Source organism: Protopterus annectens, chromosome 2.part0 (assembly GCF_019279795.1).
Source record: "Protopterus annectens isolate FY-2018-M chromosome 2.part0, PAN1.0, whole genome shotgun sequence".
In the NCBI taxonomy this organism is placed as follows: domain Eukaryota; kingdom Metazoa; phylum Chordata; order Ceratodontiformes; family Protopteridae; genus Protopterus; species Protopterus annectens.
In genome coordinates, this window is record NC_056728.1 from 1,565,850,131 (window position 1) to 1,565,873,555 (window position 23,425).

Consider the following 23,425-nt stretch of genomic DNA (forward strand, 5'->3'; position numbering starts at 1 on the left):
TTAAATAATGTTGCCCTGCTTAGATTTATTAATGTCCAATTTCAATACGTTTTTTTTGCTCTGTGCCAGCAACTTTTGAGCATTAAGTCAATCTGACAATTGTAACAATAAAAAAAAAAAAAAAAACTATACATAAGCTTATTGCAATTTCCAGTTTGCAGTCATAACAAGTCTAATTTTACCAGCTGTAATCTTTAAAATAAAATAATTATAAGGGCATACGTCTAGAGTGGAAACATTTCCCTTTTCAAATCAATATTTGAGTCTACTGCTATATGAAAAGAATCATTAAACTGTCCATTTAAAATGCTGAAGCATTAATTGTTTAAGCTATGCATTTTAATAATTCATACTATTTAAAAACAGCATATGTTTTGTCATATATTCATTCCATAAAAGATAGTAATATGAGTGAATATTTGTTAAAATAATTATGTGAAGCCAGGTTATCAGTTTATTTGGTTTATCTTTCTTTTTAAATGCCTGTAATTACTAAGCCCATAAAATGAGGTCATTATTACTTTGTATAACCCCTCCCTCATTTTTATGATATAACTGTCAGGGAAAAGTTTAGCTTAGTGCTGTCTCTTTTCATCCCTAAATTACTATTACCCAAAAAGCATCTCTCAGATTAATTCTATTTAGTTTCTCTATTAATTTCTCCAAGAATGCAATCAATGAATGTTTATACAACCATACAGGCAAACCATGTACACCGCTCAAACTCCTCGCTAAGCAGAAAAAAATTTATACATAACCCACTTCGCTTACGGTTTGCAACCAAAACCAACCTTTCTTACATTGTATTTAACCCCAAACATAAAGGAATTGCAAGTGTTTTTAGGTTCATAAGTTCATAGGCTGGTACTAGGCTACTGGCCCTAGAGCCTATACAAGCCTAGCCATAACAATTCTCTGTCTATTTCTTCCCACATTATTTACCTCCCTGGATCCCTGTTTTTTTCTTTTTTTTTTCTTTTTGTTGAGGACAAAGCAGGGGACCTGTAAGATGTTAAAGTAAGTAACACCCACAATAGTAGAAACTGTGCCATTTTGATTCAAGAGTCATTGTTTAAACCCAAAATCACAACTGCAGAGGGAGATGGTGTGTAGTCTGTAGTTAAAAGCTCCATAGCCATAGTCAAAAGAATGAATCATGTGTTTGAAGTGGTCGTGTTTCAGGCAGCACTTGTCTGTCTCCCTGAACGTACCCAGTTCACTGAAGTTTGTTGCAGAAGTACCAGCTCCACACCACAGGGTCCCGGGAAATGTCAGTCCCCTTTTAGTCCTTCTTTGGCCTGACTCCTCCGTTACATCACTGCCAGCAGAAGAACTTTCCTCCATCATGTTAACAGGTTTGGTTTTCTCTCCGACAGCTCTTTTGACACTTCTGACATGTTTATGAGCCCACCAGGTTCCAGCTGCATCACTACAGAGTTATGCGTTCACTTCCAGATTCCGGGCGAGTTAGAGAAGATCTGGACGCCAGTTCCAGCTGAACCACCCTTTGTTAGTGCTGTTCTGAGAGCCTTCCTGGCAAAATGTTTGGTAAGTGTCAGTGAGGGTCTTATCACTGGTAATGGAGCATTTCATCAAATGACTTTGCGCATCCCACATACTCTGAACGAGGCGAATGACCCCATATTGCTGAGACAGATAACTGAGGTATCTGTTGGCTAATTTGGATGACTGGAATAGTGACATGGAGCAAAATCTGTGCTCGTTATCACTAGCTGGGAACCAAGGGGCATTGTGCCATCCACCAAAACATGTGTCTATCAGTATCAGAACACAGAATAATTGTATGATACAAAAAGGACCAGTTTGCATACTAAGCAGAAGGGGGTAAAAAGAACCACAAGTCTTTGAGTAAAACAAAACTGACGCTGGGGTGCTACAAGCTATTTTTTCTTAAACTACAAACATATGTGATGTATACCGTTTCTAAATATGATGGAACAGTGTCAAATTCTGAGAGTAAATTAGCACTCTGGAATAGTGGGACAGTGTCTGAAGGTGCTGTTGGCTTCCTGGACAGCAAATGGACTTAAGGTGAAGTAATAAATCAGACCACTCACTGCTGATTCTCCCTGTTATAGAGCTTTGGTGCTCAGTTACCCCAAAAAACAAACACCTTTGCAGAGAACTTTGCGTGAAGTCCTGATGTATATATGAATGAATGAATGGAAGTGTATCTAGGGAATAGAGTTCTCATCAAGGCAGTGCTCGAGACAGCTCTTTCATGTAGTGAAACATTAAACTGTCAGCTTGGAATTTTGAAATGTTAGGGTGAAACTAGGTAAAAAAAAAAAAAAAAAAAAACATTGATAGTGAAGGGAATCTGTGCTGTGTTTCATCCACGTGTTTCAGTGAAATCAATTTGAGTTGCTTACATAAATACCTATTCTGTTAGATGTACATAAAAAACTCGAGCAACAACAGTAATGAGCAAGGTTTGGTGAATAATATTGTCTCATACCTACAAGACTTTGACAACAAACTATTAAAATATAAGAAGTTGCAGATTGAAATTCTTTATTTTAAAGAGTGTATCAAATATAAAATGGTGCCAAAAGGCTTAAGACAGTGGAAATATCCCTCTGGCCTTATTAAGAATTCCGAATTCCATTTACAATTAATTGATATGTTTAACAAACAAGGTCTTGATTTTTTGGAAATTCTTATCATTAATTATGACAAACAAATGAGTGAACTCAAGGGACAATTAGAAAAACTTGAAAATGATATCAAGACCGACCCTGAGTTCAATAGGTACAAATATGATTTCAGGAGAATCTTTTCTAGTATAGATTCACTTATGGCTAAAATTATGGACACAAAAACACGCAAATTAAATAGGGATAAACTTGAATATAATCAGAATATTGCGTATCCGGATCCCCCTTCTAATTTTAATAAATCTACACATAATTCTATGGTTACTTTGGAGACTGACAATCAGCCAATGGCTTTTTCTGATGACATCACTAATATTGGCTGTGCGAATAATAACCATGGTGATTCAGTAGTCCAGCGAAGTGAGAGGATTAAGAACAATAATCAACAACGCCAGTATGGCGAACAGTCTAATGGTTTTAATCCACAGAACGCTGTTGGTCAGGATTTTTACCACGATGCCAACCGACCTGCCAACAGGGCGGAACATACAAACCGCAACTCCAAACAACAAAGGAGAAGAAACAATCGCCGAAGGAGGTAGCGCATGAAAAACAGCTAGATAACTTGGTTATTTATAAAAGTACCCAAGGTGACTTTAATATTTATAATTTTAGTTCGATTAACATTCCACAAAGCATGGTCGAATCTCTAGCTAAAGGCTTTAATTTTGTGCCAAGCTCTAAACCTAATCTAGCTAAAATTATTTGTGATTTGAAGGTTTTTGTGCGCAAAATGAATTTAAATGTTATGTTTGGTAATCATACCAGCATAACAACAAATGAGTGTGTGTCTAGTGTATTTAATCCCCCTTTACAGGGGACTTTAGCCATGTTTGAAAGAATGTCTGAAATGCATTTTAGAGATTTTGTTAACAACAACAATTGTTTTAGTGAAAGTTGTAATATTTCTAAGGCAGAAAGAGATTTCATTGCCTATGTAAAAACACACAATGTTCGAGTAATACAGCCGGACAAAGGTGGTGGGATAATTTTCATGGATGAGGTAGAATATAGCAGAAGAATGAATAATATGTTGGTTAGTGTTAATTATGTAAAAGTTTCCCTGAATGAACTAAATCAGGCATACCAATGTATTAGAACTTTCCTTAGTAACTTATTCATTGAAGCCTCTATTTCCATTGAAACATACCAGTATTTAAGTATGCAAGCACCTCTAATACCGGTTATATTTGCTACACCTAAACTACACAAAAATTTAAGTGACCCACCCCTAAGGCCTATTATAGATGGACGAAAGTCCATTACTTATGCCTGTGCAAAGTGGGTGGATTCTAAACTTAAACCACTTTTAGAAACAGAATCACAAATTTGTCGTGATTCATGGCACTTCTTAGAAAATTTGGATAGTTTGGCATTTGATCCATCCTTTAGTTTTTTGACAGTTGATATTAAAGATTTATATACTGTCATCCCTCAAGATATTGGGATTGAGTGGGTGAGAGAATTTCTTCTCCTCAAACAAGTAGTAGGTGTAGAAGTAGATCTTATTATTGCCTTATTAGAAATTGTTTTAAATAACAATTTTTTTATGTTTAAAAGTGAATATTTTCTGCAAAAATCTGGGGTAGCCATGGGCTCCCCGTGTGGTGGCAGTTTTGCCAATGCTGTCATGGCCTTTTGGGAGAAAACATTTTTATTTCAAAATTGCATTTTTAAAGACAAAGTTGCATGGTACACCAGATATCAGGATGACATGTTTTTCATTCTGAAGGATGATGAATGTGATGCAAATCATTTAGTCGAAACTATGACATCCTTTACAAACTTTTTGGAATTTACTTTTCAACTTAATTGTTCCAATATTACATTTTTAGACATTAATCTTAGTAAAGATGTTATGGCTAAAAGGTTTGTAACACAAATTTATAGGAAACCTACCTACAGCAATTCTTTTTTACATTTCCATAGTAATCATCCATACCACCAAAAGAAAGCGGTGGTAAAAGGTCAACTGGTTAGAGCTTCTAGAATGACCTCTGGTGAGGATGATTTTTTGTGGGAATGTTACAATTTGAAAACAATGTTTATTAATCATAGATATCCAGCTTCTCTTATTGATCATCTTATTGCTGAGGTACAACACAAGAGGAAAGTAGGGCATTTTAGACCTATTTTGACAAGATATATCCTGATAGGGAAATTTCCATCCAGGTAGATACATCACCGAATGTCCAAGATACCCAGGAGATAGGTGTTCACTGTTATACTACTAGTTTTTCGACTCAATATACAGAAAAGGCATTTGAATTTAGGAATATTTTGACCAACAATTGGGACTTAATTTTAGAGGACCACACTATCAGGAATTTGCTTGACATGAGGCCAACAGTTATTTTTAAATGGGGTGCCAATTTAAAAATGTTATTTGAGGCTTCTATAATGAATTATAGACATGCTCAAGGCATGTTTAAATGTGGACATTGTAATTATTGTAAATATGTCCAGCCTGGGTCATCTGTAAAGATTAGGGGTATTAAATACACCATTAAAGGCCGGTTTACTTGTGAAAGCCAAGGCATAGTTTATTTGGCTTCTTGTAAGCATTGTCCAGCTTTTTATTTGGGCAAAACTGAGCGTCCTTTTAAACAACGGATATATGAACACATCTATAGTATTGCCAAGAACATCAATACCAATGCCTTGGCTAGGCACATATTTGAGTTTCAAACACATAGTTTTCAATTCACTATAGTGGACTGTATTCACAAAAATATCCAAGGTGGCCCTTGGCAACTTAAGCTTGAGGAATGTGAACTGATATGGCAGTTACAGACAAATGCATATGTATATCCAGGTTTAAATGAAGCATGTTCTATTAAATGCTTACTAAAATTAAAAGCGTTGGATAGGTAATAATTTGATTAAGTATATATAGATGGCTTAATGCCTAGTCGTTGTTATAAAAGCTTTTAAAATTAAAAATAATATTTATTAGTAAGCATTGCTGGTAGATTATATAAGTTTAATATTTAATATTTATTGCTAAGCACTGCATACATATGAACAGTATGAAATGATATGATATCGTCAGATATTATACATTGAGTGAATTTAAATTTATATGTTTAAGTTTTGGTAGAAAGTGGGGAATATTCCTTTAATTATGTTGGATGGTCTTGTGATAATTAATTTAATCAATCTAATTAATTGGTTTGATTATTTAAATCATGGTTTTAATTGGGTAATATTGTCTGAAGAAGTACATTGGAATATTTGTATGAAAGCACTAACAATAAACGGTCTGTGTGATTTTACCTTGCCGCTGGTATTTTTGTTTCCTAGTTTGAGTTTATTTAAAGCTTTGTTTAGATGTACATAAAACCAGGGAATAACCACTTCTATCTTAGAGAGCAGTATCTGTGCTGTATTTAACCATCTTGTATTGGATTTAGACTTATATATAAAGTGACTGTGGTTGTATTTAAGGGGAAAGTGATTTATTCTCACATCTAGGTAGTGCTTGAGACTGCTGTTATGTGTAGTGAAGCAGTAACTGTCAGCTTGGAATGTTGAAACGCTAGTTTGAAACTAAAAAAAAAAGGCATTTAATGAAGAAAGGAATCTGTACTGCGTTTTATCCATGCGTTTCACTAAAACATTTTGAGTTTCTTACACATATACATGCTCTGTTAGATATATACAAAACCAGGGATCTGTTAATAAATATTATAATTTCATAAAAAATATCACTTTTGTCCTTGTTGAAAGACATTAAGAAATATATAAAAAAACCCTGTTTGTTAGAAAGCAGTATCTGTCCTGTATCTAACCTGTGTATTTCACCAATACATTTTAAAATACTCATTTAAATACATGCTCTGTTAGGTATATACAGAGCCAAGTTCTGTTGATGGATATTATTTATTCTCAAAATAATAAGCATTTTATCTTTGTTAAAAGATATTAAGTTCTATGAAGGAAAAATAAGCATATGTGTGCAGCAACTAAAAAAACTACATATATTAAACATTCCTAATAATTTTGTTCTAATTAGAGAGAAACACAAATAAGTTTAAGCTATATTTCCCATTTGTAATATGACTGAGATAGAGTTCATAGACTGATAACTAGTGATACATACTTTTGTAGTTGTCCTTGAGTATTTTATCATTTGGTTTGATCTTTGAGAGAATTAGAAAGTCCAACACTTTTAAGACCAGTCTTTAATTTCTTCTTATTCACTTCTATCCAATTATTTTTCTCAGATGATCTTTTAAGGGTTGTAGATGGTGACCAGTCCATACCTTCTGGGATTGTAATAATGTTTTTGTTTTGGATGAAAGAGGCAGCTTCTCCAATAGTTTTGAAAGATCTCACTTCATTTTGATAAAAAATTTTGATTTTGGCTGGGTAGACAAGCTGCGCCTTGATTTTATTTTGTTTTAACAACTTTACCAGTGGCCAAGAGTTTTTTTTCTCAATTCCAGGACTCTCGTGGAATAATCATTGTCAAACCTTATTTGATTTCCTTTGAATGATAAGGGACTTTTCCTCCAAGCTGTTTTTAGTATAAGTTCTTTATCCAGGAAAAAAAGGAACTTCACAGCTATGGATCTTGCTGAAGCATTTGGAGAAGAAGGAATAGGTTTCCCAATGGTTCTATGCACTCTTTCTATTCCATAGGACAGACCTTCCTTTAAGCCTAAAAAATCAGGTAACCAGGAATTTAAAAAAGAGGTAATATCTTCTCCTGTTTTTTCAGGGAGACTGAAAATTCTAATATTTGTTCTTCTTTCTCTATTTTCAACATCATCCACTTTGTTTATCAGCCAGTTATTTTGTTGCAGAATGAGTTCACAGTGAGATTCATTTTCTTTGAGTCTTCCATCTATATCACTCAGTGAAGTTTCAATGTCCAGGATTTTTGTTTGTTGCTGCTGGAGGATCTTTTTCAAAACATCAGTTTGTTGTTGTCAGTTTAACTTTAAGCTTTCCGGGTTATCAGTGAATCTATCCATCTTTAAGGATAATTCTTGTAGAGTGGTAGCTATAGACTGGATCTCTATTTTCAGTGAGGAATCAGAATGTGAAGATTTTGAATTGCTCCTCTCTGTTCAGCTAGATAATCATCAATTTTGACAGGATTTTTTTAAGTAAACGCTCCAAAGTTGGATATCTAGTAGATTAAATGTTCTCAAACAGTTTGTACAACTTTTAAAGAGCAGATAATAGAATTTTAAAAAATAATTTTCCTGTTTCTTAGTAACTGATGTGGAGCTCAAGGAAAAAGCTGTTACCAGTTGGCCATCTAGGCTCCGCCCCCCACCTGGCAAGGTTATGACGTGAGGCAGGTCAGTAATATTCACATTTACTGTCATAGGAAATAAAACTAAAAGTAGTAGTAGATTAATTGCCTGTATAAAACCTGTATTGTTCAAGGCAAGTACTGCATACACTAGAGAATATGGCAGGAAGAGTCTCATATTGTTTGTATGTCAATAAAATAGTAATAGCCTGATAAAACAGGTCTAACTGCTGGACTGCATGTGTATATTCTGGTATCATATGATAATATAGATTTGCAATCATGACGTTAAGGTTGGTATATTGTGTGTGCAAGAGATCAGATGGAAGGGGAGTAAGGCTAGGTGTTTCGGAGGTGGGTTCAAATTGTTTTATCATGGTGTGGATGGGAGGAGAAATGGTGTAGGAGTTATCCTGAAGAAACAGTATGCTAAGAGTGTTTTGGAGGTGAGTGTCGGATAGAGTGATGTTTATGAAGCTGGAAATTGCCGGTGTAATGATGAATGTTGTTAGTGCATATGCTCCACAAGTTGGGTGTGGGATGGATGAGAAAGAAAAAGTTTGTTGTGAGTTGGATGAAGTAGTGATGACTGTACCCACGGGTGAAAGAGTGGTGATTGGAGCAGATTTTAATGGGCATGTTGGTGAAGGGAACAGAGGGGATGAGGAAGTGATGGGTAGGTATGGTGTTAAACAAAGGAATGCAGAAGGTCAGATGGTAGTGGATTTTGCAAAAAGGATGGACATGGCTGTGGTGAATACGTATTTTAACAAGAGGGAGGAGCATAGGGTAACATACACAGGTGGATTATATCTTATGTAGGAGGGCCAGTTTGAAGGAGATTGGAGACTGTAAAGTGGTGACTGGGGAACGTGTAGTTAGGCAGCATAGGATGGTGGTTTGTAGGATGACCTTGGTGATCAAAAAGAGGAGGAGGAGTGTGAGGGCAGCACTAAGGATAAAATGGTGGAAATTGAAAAAGGGTAATTGTGAGGTGGAGTTCAGGGATGAGTTAAGACAGGCACTCGGTGGCAGTGAAGAATTTCCAAATAGCTGGAGTAACTACAGCAGAGCTAGTAAGGGGAGACGGCTAGAAAGGTGCTTGGTATGACATCTGGACAGAGGAAGGATGACAAGGAGACATGGTGGTGGAATGAGGAAGTACAGGAGAGTATACAGAGAAAGTGGTTGGCAAAGAAGAAGAAGTGGGATTGTCAGAGAGATGAAGAAAGTAGACGGGAGTATAAGGAGATGAGGTGCATGGCAAAGAGAGAGGTGACAAAAGCTAAGGATAAGGCGTATGAAGAGTTGTATGAAAGGTTGGACACTAAGGAGGGAGAAAAGGACCTCTACCGATTGGCTAGACAGAGGGACCGAGCTAGTAAAGATGTGCAGCAGGTAAGGGTGATAAAGGATAATGATGGAAACATACTCACAAGTGAGGAGAGTATGTTGAGCAGATGGAAAGAGTACTTTGAGGGGCTGATGAATGAAGAGAATGAGAGGGAGAGAAGGTTGGATGATGTGCGGATAGTGAATCATGAAGTGCAGTGGATTAGCAAGGAGGAAGTAAGGATAGCTATGAAGAGGATGAAGAATGGCAAGGCTGTTGGTCCAGATGACATACCTGTGGAAGCATGGAGGTGTTTAGATGAAATGGCAGTGGAGTTTTTAACTAGATTATTTAATGAAATCTTGAAAAATGAGAGGATGCCTGAGGAATGGAGAAAAAGTGTTTTGGTACAGATTTTTAAGAATAAGGGTGATGTGCAGAGCTGTAGTAACTACAGAGGGATTAAATTGATCAGTCACAGCATGAAGTTATGGGAAAGAGTAGTGGAAGCTAGGTTAAGAAGGGACGTGATGATTATTGATCAGCAGTATGGTTTCATGCCGGGAAAGAGCACTACAGATGCAATGTGTGCTCTAAGAGTGTTGATGGAGAAGTACAGAGAAGGTCAGAAGGAGATGCATTGTGTCTTTGTGGACTTAGAGAAAGCATATGACAGGGTGCCTAGAGAGGAGTTGTGGTATTGTATGAGGACATCAGGAGTGTCAGAGAAGTATGTAAGAGTAGTACAGGGTATGTATGAGGGTAGTGTGACAGCGGTGAGGTCTGTGGTGGGAGTGACGGATGCATTTAAGGTGGAGGTGGGATTACATCAAGGATCAGCTCTGAGCCCTTTCTTATTTGCAATGCTGATGAACAGGTTGACAGACGAGATCAGACAGGAGTCCCCATGGACTATGATGTTTGCAGATGACATTGTGATCTGTAGTGACAGTAGGGAACAGGTGGAGGAGACCCTGGAGAGATGGTGATATGCTCTAGAGAGAAGAGGTATGAAGATCAGCAGGACTAAGACAGAATATATGTGTGTGAATGAGAGGGTGGATAGAGGAATGGTGAGGATGCAAGGAGTAGAGGTGGCGAAGGTACATGAGTTTAAATACTTGGGATCAATAGTTCAGAGTAATGGTGAGTGTGGAAGAGAGTTGAAGAAGAGAGTACAGGCAGGATGGAGTGGGTGGAGAAGAGTGATTTGTGACAGACAAGTACCAGTAAGAGTGAAAGGGAAGGTCTACAAGTGGGTAGTGAGACCAGCTATGTTATATGGGTTGGAGACAGTGGCACTGACAAAAAGGCAGGAGTTTGAGCTGGATGTGGCAGAGTTAAAGATGTTAAGATTTGCAGTGGGTGTGATGAGGGTGGACAGGATTAGGAATAAGTATATTAGAGGGTCAGCCCAAGTTGGAAGGTTTGGAGACAAAGCCAGAGAGGCAAGATTACATTGGTTTGGACATGTGCTGAGGAGGTATGCTGAGTATATTGGGAAAAAGATGCTAAGGATGAAGCTGCCAGGTAACAGGAAAACAGGAAAGCCTGATAAGGTTTAAGGATGTGGTGAGAGAGGACATGCAGGTGGTTGGTGTGGCAGAACAAGATGCAGAGGACAGGAAGAAATGGAAACAGATGATCTGCTGTGGTGACCCCTAACAGGTACAGCCAAAAGAAGATGATGATGATGTAATAGTACTGTTGTAGTATGCACTCTGTTACCCACAACATGCACCATAAAATGAAAGTGTAGCGATGCCTGTATATGACAGATGTAATCCACAGAGGCCATTTAGTACAACTGAGAGACACATACACAGTAAACAGGGAATATGCAGACAACAGAAACAGAATAGCACATGCAAATGAGATGTGGACTGTTGTTTTTTAGCACACACAGCCATGGTTCGAATCCTGCCAGTGGTAGTAGTCTGCATACATAATCATACCCCACAACTGTACAGATATGTCCAGAAAGTCCAGTAATGTGGCCCATATCTGTTGCCTATCAACCTGTCCCCCTGGGAAATCAGTGGGATGATCCCAGACATATAGGCAGTAAACAGGTAATACAACTGATTGACACACATCTATGAGAACAAAGCTGGCACACTAGCAACTCCCCAATACTTCATGTGAGTAAGAAGCCACGTATGTCCCATTTATACCCCAACCTGTCAAGCTGTAGTCAGAGTGTGTACAGTAACAGAGTGAGATCTATGTGCATAATAGTAATGTGAAATCTGGTAGTGTGTGTGTGAACATTCAGGTAGTGCTAATAAACGTTCCTCCCACAGGTCTGTCAGATAACAACACTGTGCCCAGAAATACAAGAATGATATGCAGTTGCTCTGAATAATGAGGTATTACACATCACTCTCACCCACACTGTGCTACATAATATAACTGTGTAAGAAAGCATGTATATGTGTGTGTCAGGTCACTAAAGGTGGAAGAGTCCAATATCCTAGATATGTCTCAGCACACCAGCATGTGGTCAAGACATGGCCAGAGTATGTGTAGAAAGAGTTGGATAGCTATGTGCAAAATATCAACCTGGATTTTGGGAGTATGTGTAGAAACAGTTAGTGTTAACAAACATTCCCTCCACAGGTATACCAGGTAAGAGGTGTATACTGCAGGTAAAACTGGTTCATGTGTAACGATGACAACGGCCATATCACTGTCCAAACTAAGGCAAATGGGGTAGTGTAGTAAGGCTTGTAAGGTACAGATAACAGCACTGACTAGGAAAGTAATGTGGCCTACAGGAATATACTAGTTGTTAATTGACATATTTCTTTCCCCCCCACCATATCTCCAACAATAATCAACATACCCACCCAAACTGGTATGTAATGACTCTGATAATGTCCAATTGTTTGATAAATATTGTAATGGTTCCCATGCATGTGCTATATTGAATTATTCCAACATTGGTGGCATGGTGCCATCAATGTACCTGCATGCTGTTCTTATTACCACTGTGGTCCCATATATGCATGTGTTCTGTTTGCCATGCAACTGTTCCATATCTGGTGTCTGGGTTAATGGGAATATCTATACATGCTGTTATACCTAACCCTGGAATGTGTTGACTATTACTAACCCACATATGATGATGAAATCTAAACACTATAGCACAATTGGGAAGGCCAGTCCCAGCGGACCCACCTGTCCCACATCAGCTGGTTATGGCACCAGGCACCAGCATGTCTGGGGCCTAACCTGGGACCTCCCTGTCCATTGATCCTGCACCACCTTCAGGTGGAACCTCCTCAGGGGATGGGGCTCTCCCCCCCCAGGGTGGGCGCAGACAGGCACCTGTCATCCATCACCAGGTCGGGGCCATGGGGCATAGAGAGATCGACCAGCAGTTTGGTGATCTTCTATGCCAGCTCAAGGGCCGCATGTCACTATTAGAAAGTCATCCTGACACTGCGACTCAGCCCCTAGCACAGCCACCTTCAGGGCTGTGAAGGTGCAGTTGTGACTGCCCATGGGTGGGGACCTCAGTCCCACTTTTACCACTAGGGGGCTTGTGGGCTTCCGATATCCCAACATCCCTCCCCATCAAGGTGTTTTCCCCCACATGTGTCATATACTGCCCCTGTATGCATCTTGTTTTTCTTGTCTGTTAACCTACCCAACCTACCTCCCCAAATATACTTACTACCCCTTCCCAATATCCCACTCTCACCTGCAAAAAAAAGGGCAATCTGTTCCCACAAAAAATGTTGCACCATACATAGCTGTCCATTTCACACACATGTCCACTGGACAAATGTAAGCCGGTCTAATTGGTATCACAGCATATTATTGTTGTCCTTACCCACTCCCAGGTGTTTGAGTGTCCAAATCTACCTCCAAATTCAGTGTATATGCATAACTGTTGCTGTAGAAGAAATGGGCAACTATGGACCTTCCATACACCCTTCCTGCACATCCCCGCCTATTTTCCCTACTGTCTTTCCTCCTTTGTGCCTCTTTTTTCACCACTTTCCTATCAACCCCTTTTTCTTTTCTTTTAATAAAATTAGTGCAGGGGTTAGTGGGAATAAGCACTTTTAAGCAGCAGTAAGTGGGTTTCAGCCTGTGTGCATGGGGGTAAGCAATGCCTACACAGGTTAAGCAATTCAGAAGCTAACAGAGTATAACAAACTGTAACTGGAATTTAGCAGTGCTTACCTCCGTGCAAACCCACTTACAACTGCTTTAAAGTGCCTTAATCACTCTGTATCCAATGGCCCATGTCCTGCCCAGCAACAAAATAAACAGCCTCTGCAAGGCTTGAACCCAAGGCACTGCACACCAAAGCCAAAATGATTTACCACTAAGCCATGTCAGATATACGTAACCCTGATGTTTTCAAAAACATATCACCCAGTCCAATCATTCAACATTACAGAGAATGTGTTCCAACATTTAGATGTATGTGTGTGTAAACATATTAATATCTAAACAGACACAGCATATCTATATATGTAGCTATACATATAGGTATATACAGACATACATCCATAGATAACAATGGGGAAATAGAAACATATATGTCCACATGCAACGTTAATGGGGTTGAGATGGCCCAAACAATATATGTCTTGTATGAATAGGTATACCTCCCCACAGCCAAACACGTCCCCCCTGCAATACACTACCAAGTGTTGCAGATCCCATAACCAGGACCAGACATGGCACGGGCATCCCTAGGATACATATACACAGACACATATATGCGGATACAGATATACATATATATGTATACATATATATATATATATATATATATATATATATATATATATATATGTAACTACACATACACATGCAGATATATGTACATTAAGTTACATATGTAGTACGTGGCCATAATATGGAACAGCCACTATTACTACAGTTACCACCTTACCAACTGGAGACTGTATGAGTCACCCATACAAATGACATTCATTGCCTGCTACATATACCCGCAGAGATATCAAAGGCTATAACATCACACACAGGTGTGCAAAAATGGGACAGCTTTATTTGTGTACTATTACAGTTGTATACACCATGTCATATAGCTGTTTAGACACGGACATCCATATAAACTGAGTAATGACTGTGAAACAGTTATACTAATACAGTAGTCCGGAAATGTTAACAAATGTTGCTGTCCAGTCCAAGACCATTAAGTTGTACAATAGTAAAGACAGACTGGACCACAGGATACCAAACATTCAATGGTAAGTAATGCAGGTGTATAGTTCAGCAGCCTCTATCTACACTCTGTAGACAATCCCTAGGGGGTAAAGACCTCAGTTGACACACTGGGATGTAACTGTTACATAACAAGGCACAACTGACACCATCACAAGTTCACTGACAAACAGAACAGTCTGTATGGCACAGCAGGCTCTACAGGCATGCCACAGCACAGAGTAACATGCTCCTGTGTGTAAGTGCATCACCACAACCAATGTGAACACAGCCACAGCTACATATGGCATGCTAGCATATTATTACAGTATATGGACTATCTGTTCCACTCCAACCTCATATGTGCCACCCACACACTAACCCTACATATACTGGGCCACTACACAGTGTCGTTCACTGCCTGTCTGTGGCATGGGACATGTGCATGTATGGCCCTACAAACATGTAAGCTGATAGGATAACATACAGTGGAGCAGCATGTAACATCAGATAGAACAGGACCAAGAACAATGACATCTACCACAGTCTGTACACAGGCCAAGGTACATATTAACAATATACACACTGCCGACAATCACCATAAGAACACAGACCTAAGTACTGTACACACAACCACAGAATTTCCAGGTTATGTCATGAAATATAACTCCTACTATACTTTACATGTGTAGCAATCTGTTATCTCACTTGATTGTTACCAGATATGATGTCACTAATTATGGTGTACAGTACATATGCAGCACTTACTCAATGACATATGTACAAAGGTTGTCAGGGTTGCAGCTGGAGGCACATACACAGGGCCAATATTGACATATTGCTGTGATAACCTCATACATTTACTGTTGTAACAGAGTTTGTTGCACCATATATCCTATGAGGGATTTGAATTGAGTAACTCACACGGCTGTCACAGACTGCAATCCTCACACTGCCTTCTGCAGTTCACAGATAGGTGCTCAGTGGGTAACACCTGAAACAAAAGGCACCACACACAGGCCAGTCTGCAGATGGCCCTACAGATGGGTGTTCCCTCATTAACATAGCACTGACATGGCAGGTATGTAAAAATGTAGGACAACCATATCCATACACACCCTGTTAAACCAACATTACTCCAAATGCAGTATAGCAGCACTTACAGTCTGTAGTCAGGTCAGGCACACCCCCCTCCTGTGTGTTGACCTGTCTCCACAGTGTATGTTGTTAGAGGTACACCCCAATCCATTTGAGATGCTGTTTGCCAAACAACAGATCAAGTTCCTGCTCACAGTGAATGAAAGTCCCAATGGCAACATGATGTTCCAAGATATTGGTGTGTGTTTCCATGCAATTGGCTATGGGAATGTTACCACAGCTGTTCCACATGCAATCAGCTAGAGGAAGGCTGCAATTCATGCAAAGACCATTAGCTGATCCTGAGCATCACTTAAAATACACATGCTGCTGCCTAAGCAAAGTAGGTGTAAGTCTTGACATCCACCAGAGAGGGAGTAACAGAGGCAGACAGAGGCACAGAAAAGCCAGGGAGGGGTGGGAGAGTTAAACTTACACATGTTTGTGTCATACACCTACCGGTATAGGGTACCAAAACCCCGACGACTATGCAGTGCTTTCACATGTCCATGCAGTTATTGGACACACCACATAGGTTACACGTTAGAGAGCCCTCAGAATGTATATGTGATGGTGAGTGACATCTGTGACAGGGATATGGTAGCTATGTGGTAGGTGTAGTACCCATGCCTGCCCGCATGAGCAGGTGTCAGCGTCAACACAGCCATACTCTCACAGGGACACACACACAATGCCACACTTGGCAGGGCCAGGAATACAACTCATCACTAGTGGGATTGCCACAACACAGTACTGTGCAGGTATCACATGCACCACAGGGGTCATATGGGGTTATATGTGCAAAGGGTATGTGGAGGTGTCTGACATCAGACAGCATGCTTCAGTATGCTAGTGGGGGTTGTAGTGAGTGTGAATGTGGTCATAAGCATCATACAGCACACACAGAGACACGGGTGCCAGTACTGACATGCATGTGTGCACTATTTCATGGGTGTGTTGTGGTTGATGGTGCCAGACGGCTATACAAGGCTAAGTGATGGGTATACATTGGCATCAGGCCACATGACAATAGTCTGCATTGTGGCTCAAGGCTGTAGTGTCTGGAGTTGCCCACACAGGTGGGTATTGTATTCACCTTCCAGTCTCCTGGGTGACTATTGTGTGTGGCCAATGCTGTGCATTGCTTGCCATGTGTGTTTTCCTTAGTCCATGATATGGACAGTGTCTGGGATGTGCACACCTCCCACATGCATGTACAGTGACATGTGGAACTGTACCTGGGGTGTCTGGCCTATGTTGTGTACACTGATCATTATCATCAGATGTGCCAGTCCTGGCCTCATGTGGTGGGAACTGTTCATGGACAGCAGGCTGGCCCTGCATCTACATTAATAGCATGATACTAGTATTCCCTGGTGTCAATGGCATCTGTCCATACAGGGCTTGTGTTTCAGGCATGTTATGTCCAGTGGGGAACATGGCGGAGGTGCACTGTCAGCATGTACATGGCTAATCGACTGATGGACAGGGTGCCATGCCCTCTGTAGCCTACTGCAATCACACCATGGTTATTATCAGGGGGTAATATGCAGGGTACTACCAATATAGCGGCTGTTGCCTAGGCAAGTGTGTGTGTGTGCATATGTGTGTGTGTGTGTGTGTGTGTGTGTGTGTGTGTGTGTGTGTGTGTGTGTGCGTGTGTGTGTGTGTATGAGACATGGGTTGAGAGTGCACACTGGGTAATACAAGGTTTGTTGATGTTGTTCAGCTGGCATTGATGTCACATTTAGGGATATGGATTTGCAACCCAGCCTCTTGGCTATTTCACATCTGTTATCCCTGTATGGTGGACATTGTGATATATACTTGGCCCACCATATAAGAAGTTTGCAAATCACGCTCCACTTTGAGTCCAGTTGTTTTACACACACACACACACACACACACACACACACACACACACACACACACACACACACACACACACACACACACACACACACACACACACACACACACACACACACACACACACACACACACCTGTCATGTCTGGGATTATAGCCCCTACATAGCTAGCAAATTACACTATAGCACTATGCTGTTATAGTACATGCCACAGAGATTACTGGAGTTCTCCTTCCCCAAAGGTGTATTTCACAGTGAATGACATCAGCAGGATTGCCAAAGTAGGGCATTTGAATAGTAGTGAGTGTGACTAGCCTAAAATGTATTGCTCCATACACAAACATAGAAACACACACAAAAAATCCACCAGTGCCATATGTGGGGATAGAACCCCTACCAGAGTTTTATATCACACTACAGCATGATGCTGTTATAGGATGCACCACAGAGATTACTGGAGTGCCCCTTCCCCAAAGGTGTATTTCACAGTGAATGACATCAGCAGGATTGCCAAAGTAGGGCATTTGAATTGTAGTGAGTGTGACTAGCCTAAAATACATTGCTTTCTACACACATACTTGCCAAGTCTGGGATTAGAACTCCTACCTAGCTAATTTACCACACTGCAGCAGTACACAGTTATAGGATGTGCTATAGAGATTACTGGGCTACAACCTTCCCAGAGGTGTATTTTTAGGTGGATGACATCAGCAGCCCTGCCAAAGTAGAGCATTTGAAATGTAGGGAGTGTGACTGACTACCCTAAAAAGCATTGCTCTCTATACAGACAGACACACACACACTTGCCAAGTCTGGGATTAGATCTCCTACCTAACTAATTTATCACACTAAAGCAGTACGAAGTTATAGGATGTGTTATGAAGATTACTGGGCTACAACCTTCCCAGAGGTGTATTTCTAGGTGGATGACACCAGCAGCCTTGCCAAAGTAGAGCATTTGAAATGTAGGGAGTGTGACTACCCTAGAAAGCATTGCTCTCTACACAGACAGCATCAGAAAAACACACACACAAACACACACAAACACATTTGCCAAGTCTGGGATTAGAATTCCTACCTAACTAATTTATGACACTACAGCAGTACTGCCCCTAGAAACAAGATGAAATTTCCAAAAAGCACACAAAGGAGCAGCACCACAGAAGATATTCAAGCACACTAACAATTTAATAGATCCAGATAAAAACAGTATAGATTGCTTCTCCAACATTGTTTCCTAAACATGTCTGTATGTATACCATCTTCATTTCTAGTCAATTGTACATCAAGAAATTGTAACTTTGTATAGGAACTACTGCATTCAAAAGATAAAAAATCTGTCGTTCCATTTATATATTGGACAAAATCATCTAACTGTTCTCTCGTTCCTTTCCATACAAGGAAGATGTCATCCACAAATCTTCTATAGTATTTAATATACTCACTGAAGCTTGTTTCACTCATCACATATGTCCTTTCCCAATATGCCAGCACTAGGTTGGCATATGAGTTAACACATGGGGTGCCCATCGCTACCCCCTTAGTTTGTAGGAAATACTTGTCATCATACATAAAGATATTATTACTTAATACTATGTCAAGTACCAACATGTGTCTCATAATAAGATCCCTGGGGACTCCTTCCTCTATCAACAATAACTTTACATAGTCCATGCCTGTATTGTTAGGTATAGATGTAAACAATGAGACAACATCAAGTGTGACTGGTAAATCATTAAATATTAAACATGTGCACAGTGAATTGTATGATCTTCTGTTATGTGGTATTACAGATGCTGATCTCTATAAGTATTTTCTAGTTGAGAAACCTGTTATTCCTACTTTTAGGGGACTGCCGAAGGTCCACAAAAGCCTAACTGATCTGAAGATGAGACGCATTCTCTCGGGCAGGGGTGGCTCACTTAGCCCCTCTCCATTAACTTAGGAAAACATTTTAAACCTTTAGTAGAAGCTGTAAAAACAGTGGTTAGAGACACACAACAATTTTTAGAGACCTACGCTAACTATGTGTTCTCGAATGAAGGAATTGATAATGATTGGTGAAGCGTTGGTGAACAACAAGAACATCGACTGAGACTCTGTGTGTCTAATAGTGAAAGAACCGGTTGTGTGTACAGGAAGTATGGATGTGAGGAGGAAGTATGGATGTGAGGGGGAAGGAATACCCTGCAATAGCATCTATGTCTTCTACAGCTATGGGATTATCTTCAGTGGATAACAACACTTTTTTTTTCTTTTCCGTTTCCAGTTCAGCAGATATAAGGGAATTCATGGTCCCCGCAGAATCGCATGAAGAAACAGAAGGACTCAGAGGAGGGACATGAGTTTCAGAGGAAAGTATTACGTCCAACACAGAGGACTTAGTGTTAAATTTGTCCAGGTATGTACTTTCTGACAGTGAGTGGTCCCTATTGAACAAGGGCCTCTCATTTATACCATCAAGAAATACAGACTTAATGAATGTCATTCTTGATGTCAAAATGTTCACATGAAATGTCGCCTTAAAAAATGTTATTTGGTGACACAGTTGAACAGAATTATAACATTTAAAAAAAAAATCTGCTTTTATATCGCAGATGCATCCACTTTTGGATGCGTTTGAAAGTGCTTGTGATTACGATTTACTGCAGTTATCGATGTCACACACTAAGCCTGATTTCTTTAATTTAACAAGTGAATAATTTCAAGCTCTGAAAGATTTACAGAGCAATGACAATGTTATAATCAGACGGGCTGATAAAGGTGGAGCAGTGGTGTTGCTAGATAGGGATTTTTACCAAAGGAAGATGCAGTTACTATTGTCTGATGGAGATACTTACAAAATGCTAGATATGATATCATTGGACAAAAATATTAAACATGTGCACAGTGAATTGTATGATTTTCTGTTATGTGGTATTATACATGCTGGTCTCTATAAGTATTTTCTAGTTGTGAAACCTGTTATTCCTACTTTTAAGGGACTGCCGAAGGTCCACAAAAGCCTAACTGATCCGAAGATAAGACACATTGTCTCAGACAGGGGGTGGCTCACTAAGCCCCTCTCCATTTACTTAGAAAAACATTTTAAACCTTTAGTAGAAGCTGTAAAAACAGTGGTTAGAGACACACAACACTTTTTAGAGACCAACGCTAACTATGTGTTCTCAGATGAAGGAATTGATAATTATTTACTAGTCACACTTGATGTTGTCTCATTGTTTAAATCTATACCTAACAATACAGGCATGGACTATGTAAGGTTATTGTTGATAGAGGAAGGAGTCCCCAGGGATCTTATTATGAGACACATGTTGTTACTTGACATAGTATTAAGTAATAATATCTTTATGTATGATGAAAAGTATTTCCTACAAACTAAGGGGGTAGCGATGAGCACCCCGTGTGCCAGCTCATATGCCAACCTAGTGTTGGCATATTGGGAAAGGACATATGTGATGAGTGGAACAGGCTTCAGTGAGTATATTAAATACTATAAAAGATTTGTGGATGACATCTTCCTTGTATGGAAAGGAATGAGAGAACAGTTAGATGATTTTGTCCAATATATAAATGGAAAAACAGATTTTTTATCGTTTGAATGCAGTACTTCCTATACAAAGTTACAATTTCTTGATGTACAATTGACTAGAAATGAAGATGGTATACATACAGACATGTTTAGGAAACAATGTTGGAGAAACAATCTATACTGTTTTTTATCTGGATCTATTAAATTGTTAGTGTGCTTGAATATCTGCTGTAGTGCTGCTCCTTTGTGTGCTTTTTGGAAATTTCATCTTGTTTCTAAGGGGCACTTTATACAGGACTGTTGTGTTTTCTATTCATATTTTGATGTATTAAATTAATTGATACCAACGGCATCCATTGAATACTGGACTCTGATAACGCTGCTGCAAAGGGCTTAATGGCAGACTTAGCAGCAATTGGGAAGAAAGCTTTGACCAAGGCTTTAACTAGAAAGTAAGACACAGGGTCATTAGTGTCCATGGTATATATGGGAATTATTATTGGAAAGGACCAGAACCAGGCTTTGCCATTTCTTGCCTACTTTTTGTCAGTCAAACAATGCATCACATTAACGGTGGACATAAAATCTGTAAGATGTTTTTTTATAAGTATAAAGGTGGATTTATAACCACATGATTCAAGCAATTTTGATAAAGGTTTTCCCCAAATGTGCCACACATCTTATTGTTACTAAGTTCAGCAACTGTTTAATGTGAATGATTGTTTCACTCCATGAACTAACTGCTTTGCATGTGGGATTATCTTCATGATCTTTCATTGGCTAATTAAGAATGGCTTTATTAACTGTTATTGGTCATTTTATCTGTAAACCCTACCCATTGACACATAAAGGCAGGCCCACCATTACATCATGGGTAACTCAATAAAGGTCATCACCTCCAATCATGCCTTGGTGATGATTGGTGCCTTGCCTTGCACACCTACTTTTTTTGTCAATATATTGAATGTGGTGGTGCAGCGGTAGTGCTTTTGCCTCACAGCAAGAGGTTCTCCCATTCAGTTCTCGGCTGGAGTGTGGGGAGTGCCTTCTGTGTGGAGTCTGCATGTCCTCCCTGTGGTTGGGTGGGCATTTGAAAGAGATGCATAATGGGCATTCCTTCATTGAAGGTTGAATGTTGAGCTGGCACCTTGACGTTCGTGAAAAATCTACCGCCAATCATTAGCGGACCGGAGTACCACTGTGGCAACCCCTAACCGGGAAAATCCGAAAGACACAACAACACTGAATGTCTGGAGATAAGCTCATCAGTACACTAAGTAGTGCTCAATTGCTCTTTAAATAAAATTTTTTTTTAAAAAATTGACTGAGTCCTAAGGATTTTTTCAATGGAGACTGCATAGATTGATACACTGAGAAGCCTGGGTAGCCTAACCCCTTTAACTCTCCAAAGTGCTCCAGCCTGACACTCCAGCCTGATACATGAACCGGCACCATGGACTGTTGTTTAATGTGCCCAGTTAGATTATTTGCTAATTGGCTTGCTTTTTGGCTTGCAGCAGTTTCACCACCCCACCTCTGTAGTTCTGTCCAGTGTTCCTCTCCACTGCAGTACCATCGGAGTACAAACCTAATCCAAACAGTCACATCAATGAAAGCAAAGTGTAGGTGTATACAGAATAGTTACTTACCAAGTAAAATGGGAATGTTTTCTGTACAACATGGTCATCACCCCCAATGAAGTAGCCAGTGTATCATCAGGTTTGCTACTGCTATCTCAGCTGTACTGGTTGAAAATCCCATGTTATTTCTTCCCCTTTGTAAAGCACTGAGAGGGGTGAAGGACATGAAATGTTCTCAGGCATATTCAGCCAAGCTGAAAATGTGGTAAGAGGGAAGATTCTGAATATTTAAGGAGACGACAGCTGCTGCTCATTTTATTATAAGCACAGTTTTGGAGTGTAATCAATGAGTTGGGCATACAAAATCCACACTTGAAAGGAGATCATTGATAAATTCCATTTTCAACACCTGGTTCAAAAACAGGATGTTAAAAGATAAACAAGGATTATTTCCTCTTTTTCAGCTTATCTCCTCATTGTAGTTTCTGACTGATGTAGAAATCCTCAAACTGCTTGTTTGAATTGGCTGTTCTGTCCTTGACTTCAGTTTTGAAAAATGTTAATGTGTGTCAGCTGACTAATGCAATTCTCTAAATAATACATATCAGATCAGGAGGGCTGCATTAAGGATTAGAATAAAACCTATAGGATAACTAAGTAGTGGTGACTGTTGTATCAGAATGTGAGGTCATGAAGCCCATTCCATATTTGTTAATGTATCTGTGTATCTTTCACTGCTTTAGTTGTTCCAATAACTGGCATCTTCACACAAAGTATGTGACAGCCATGAAAGGCATAAAGGAGTGTAAATAAATCTCTATTAGGCATTTAATTTATCTTTAA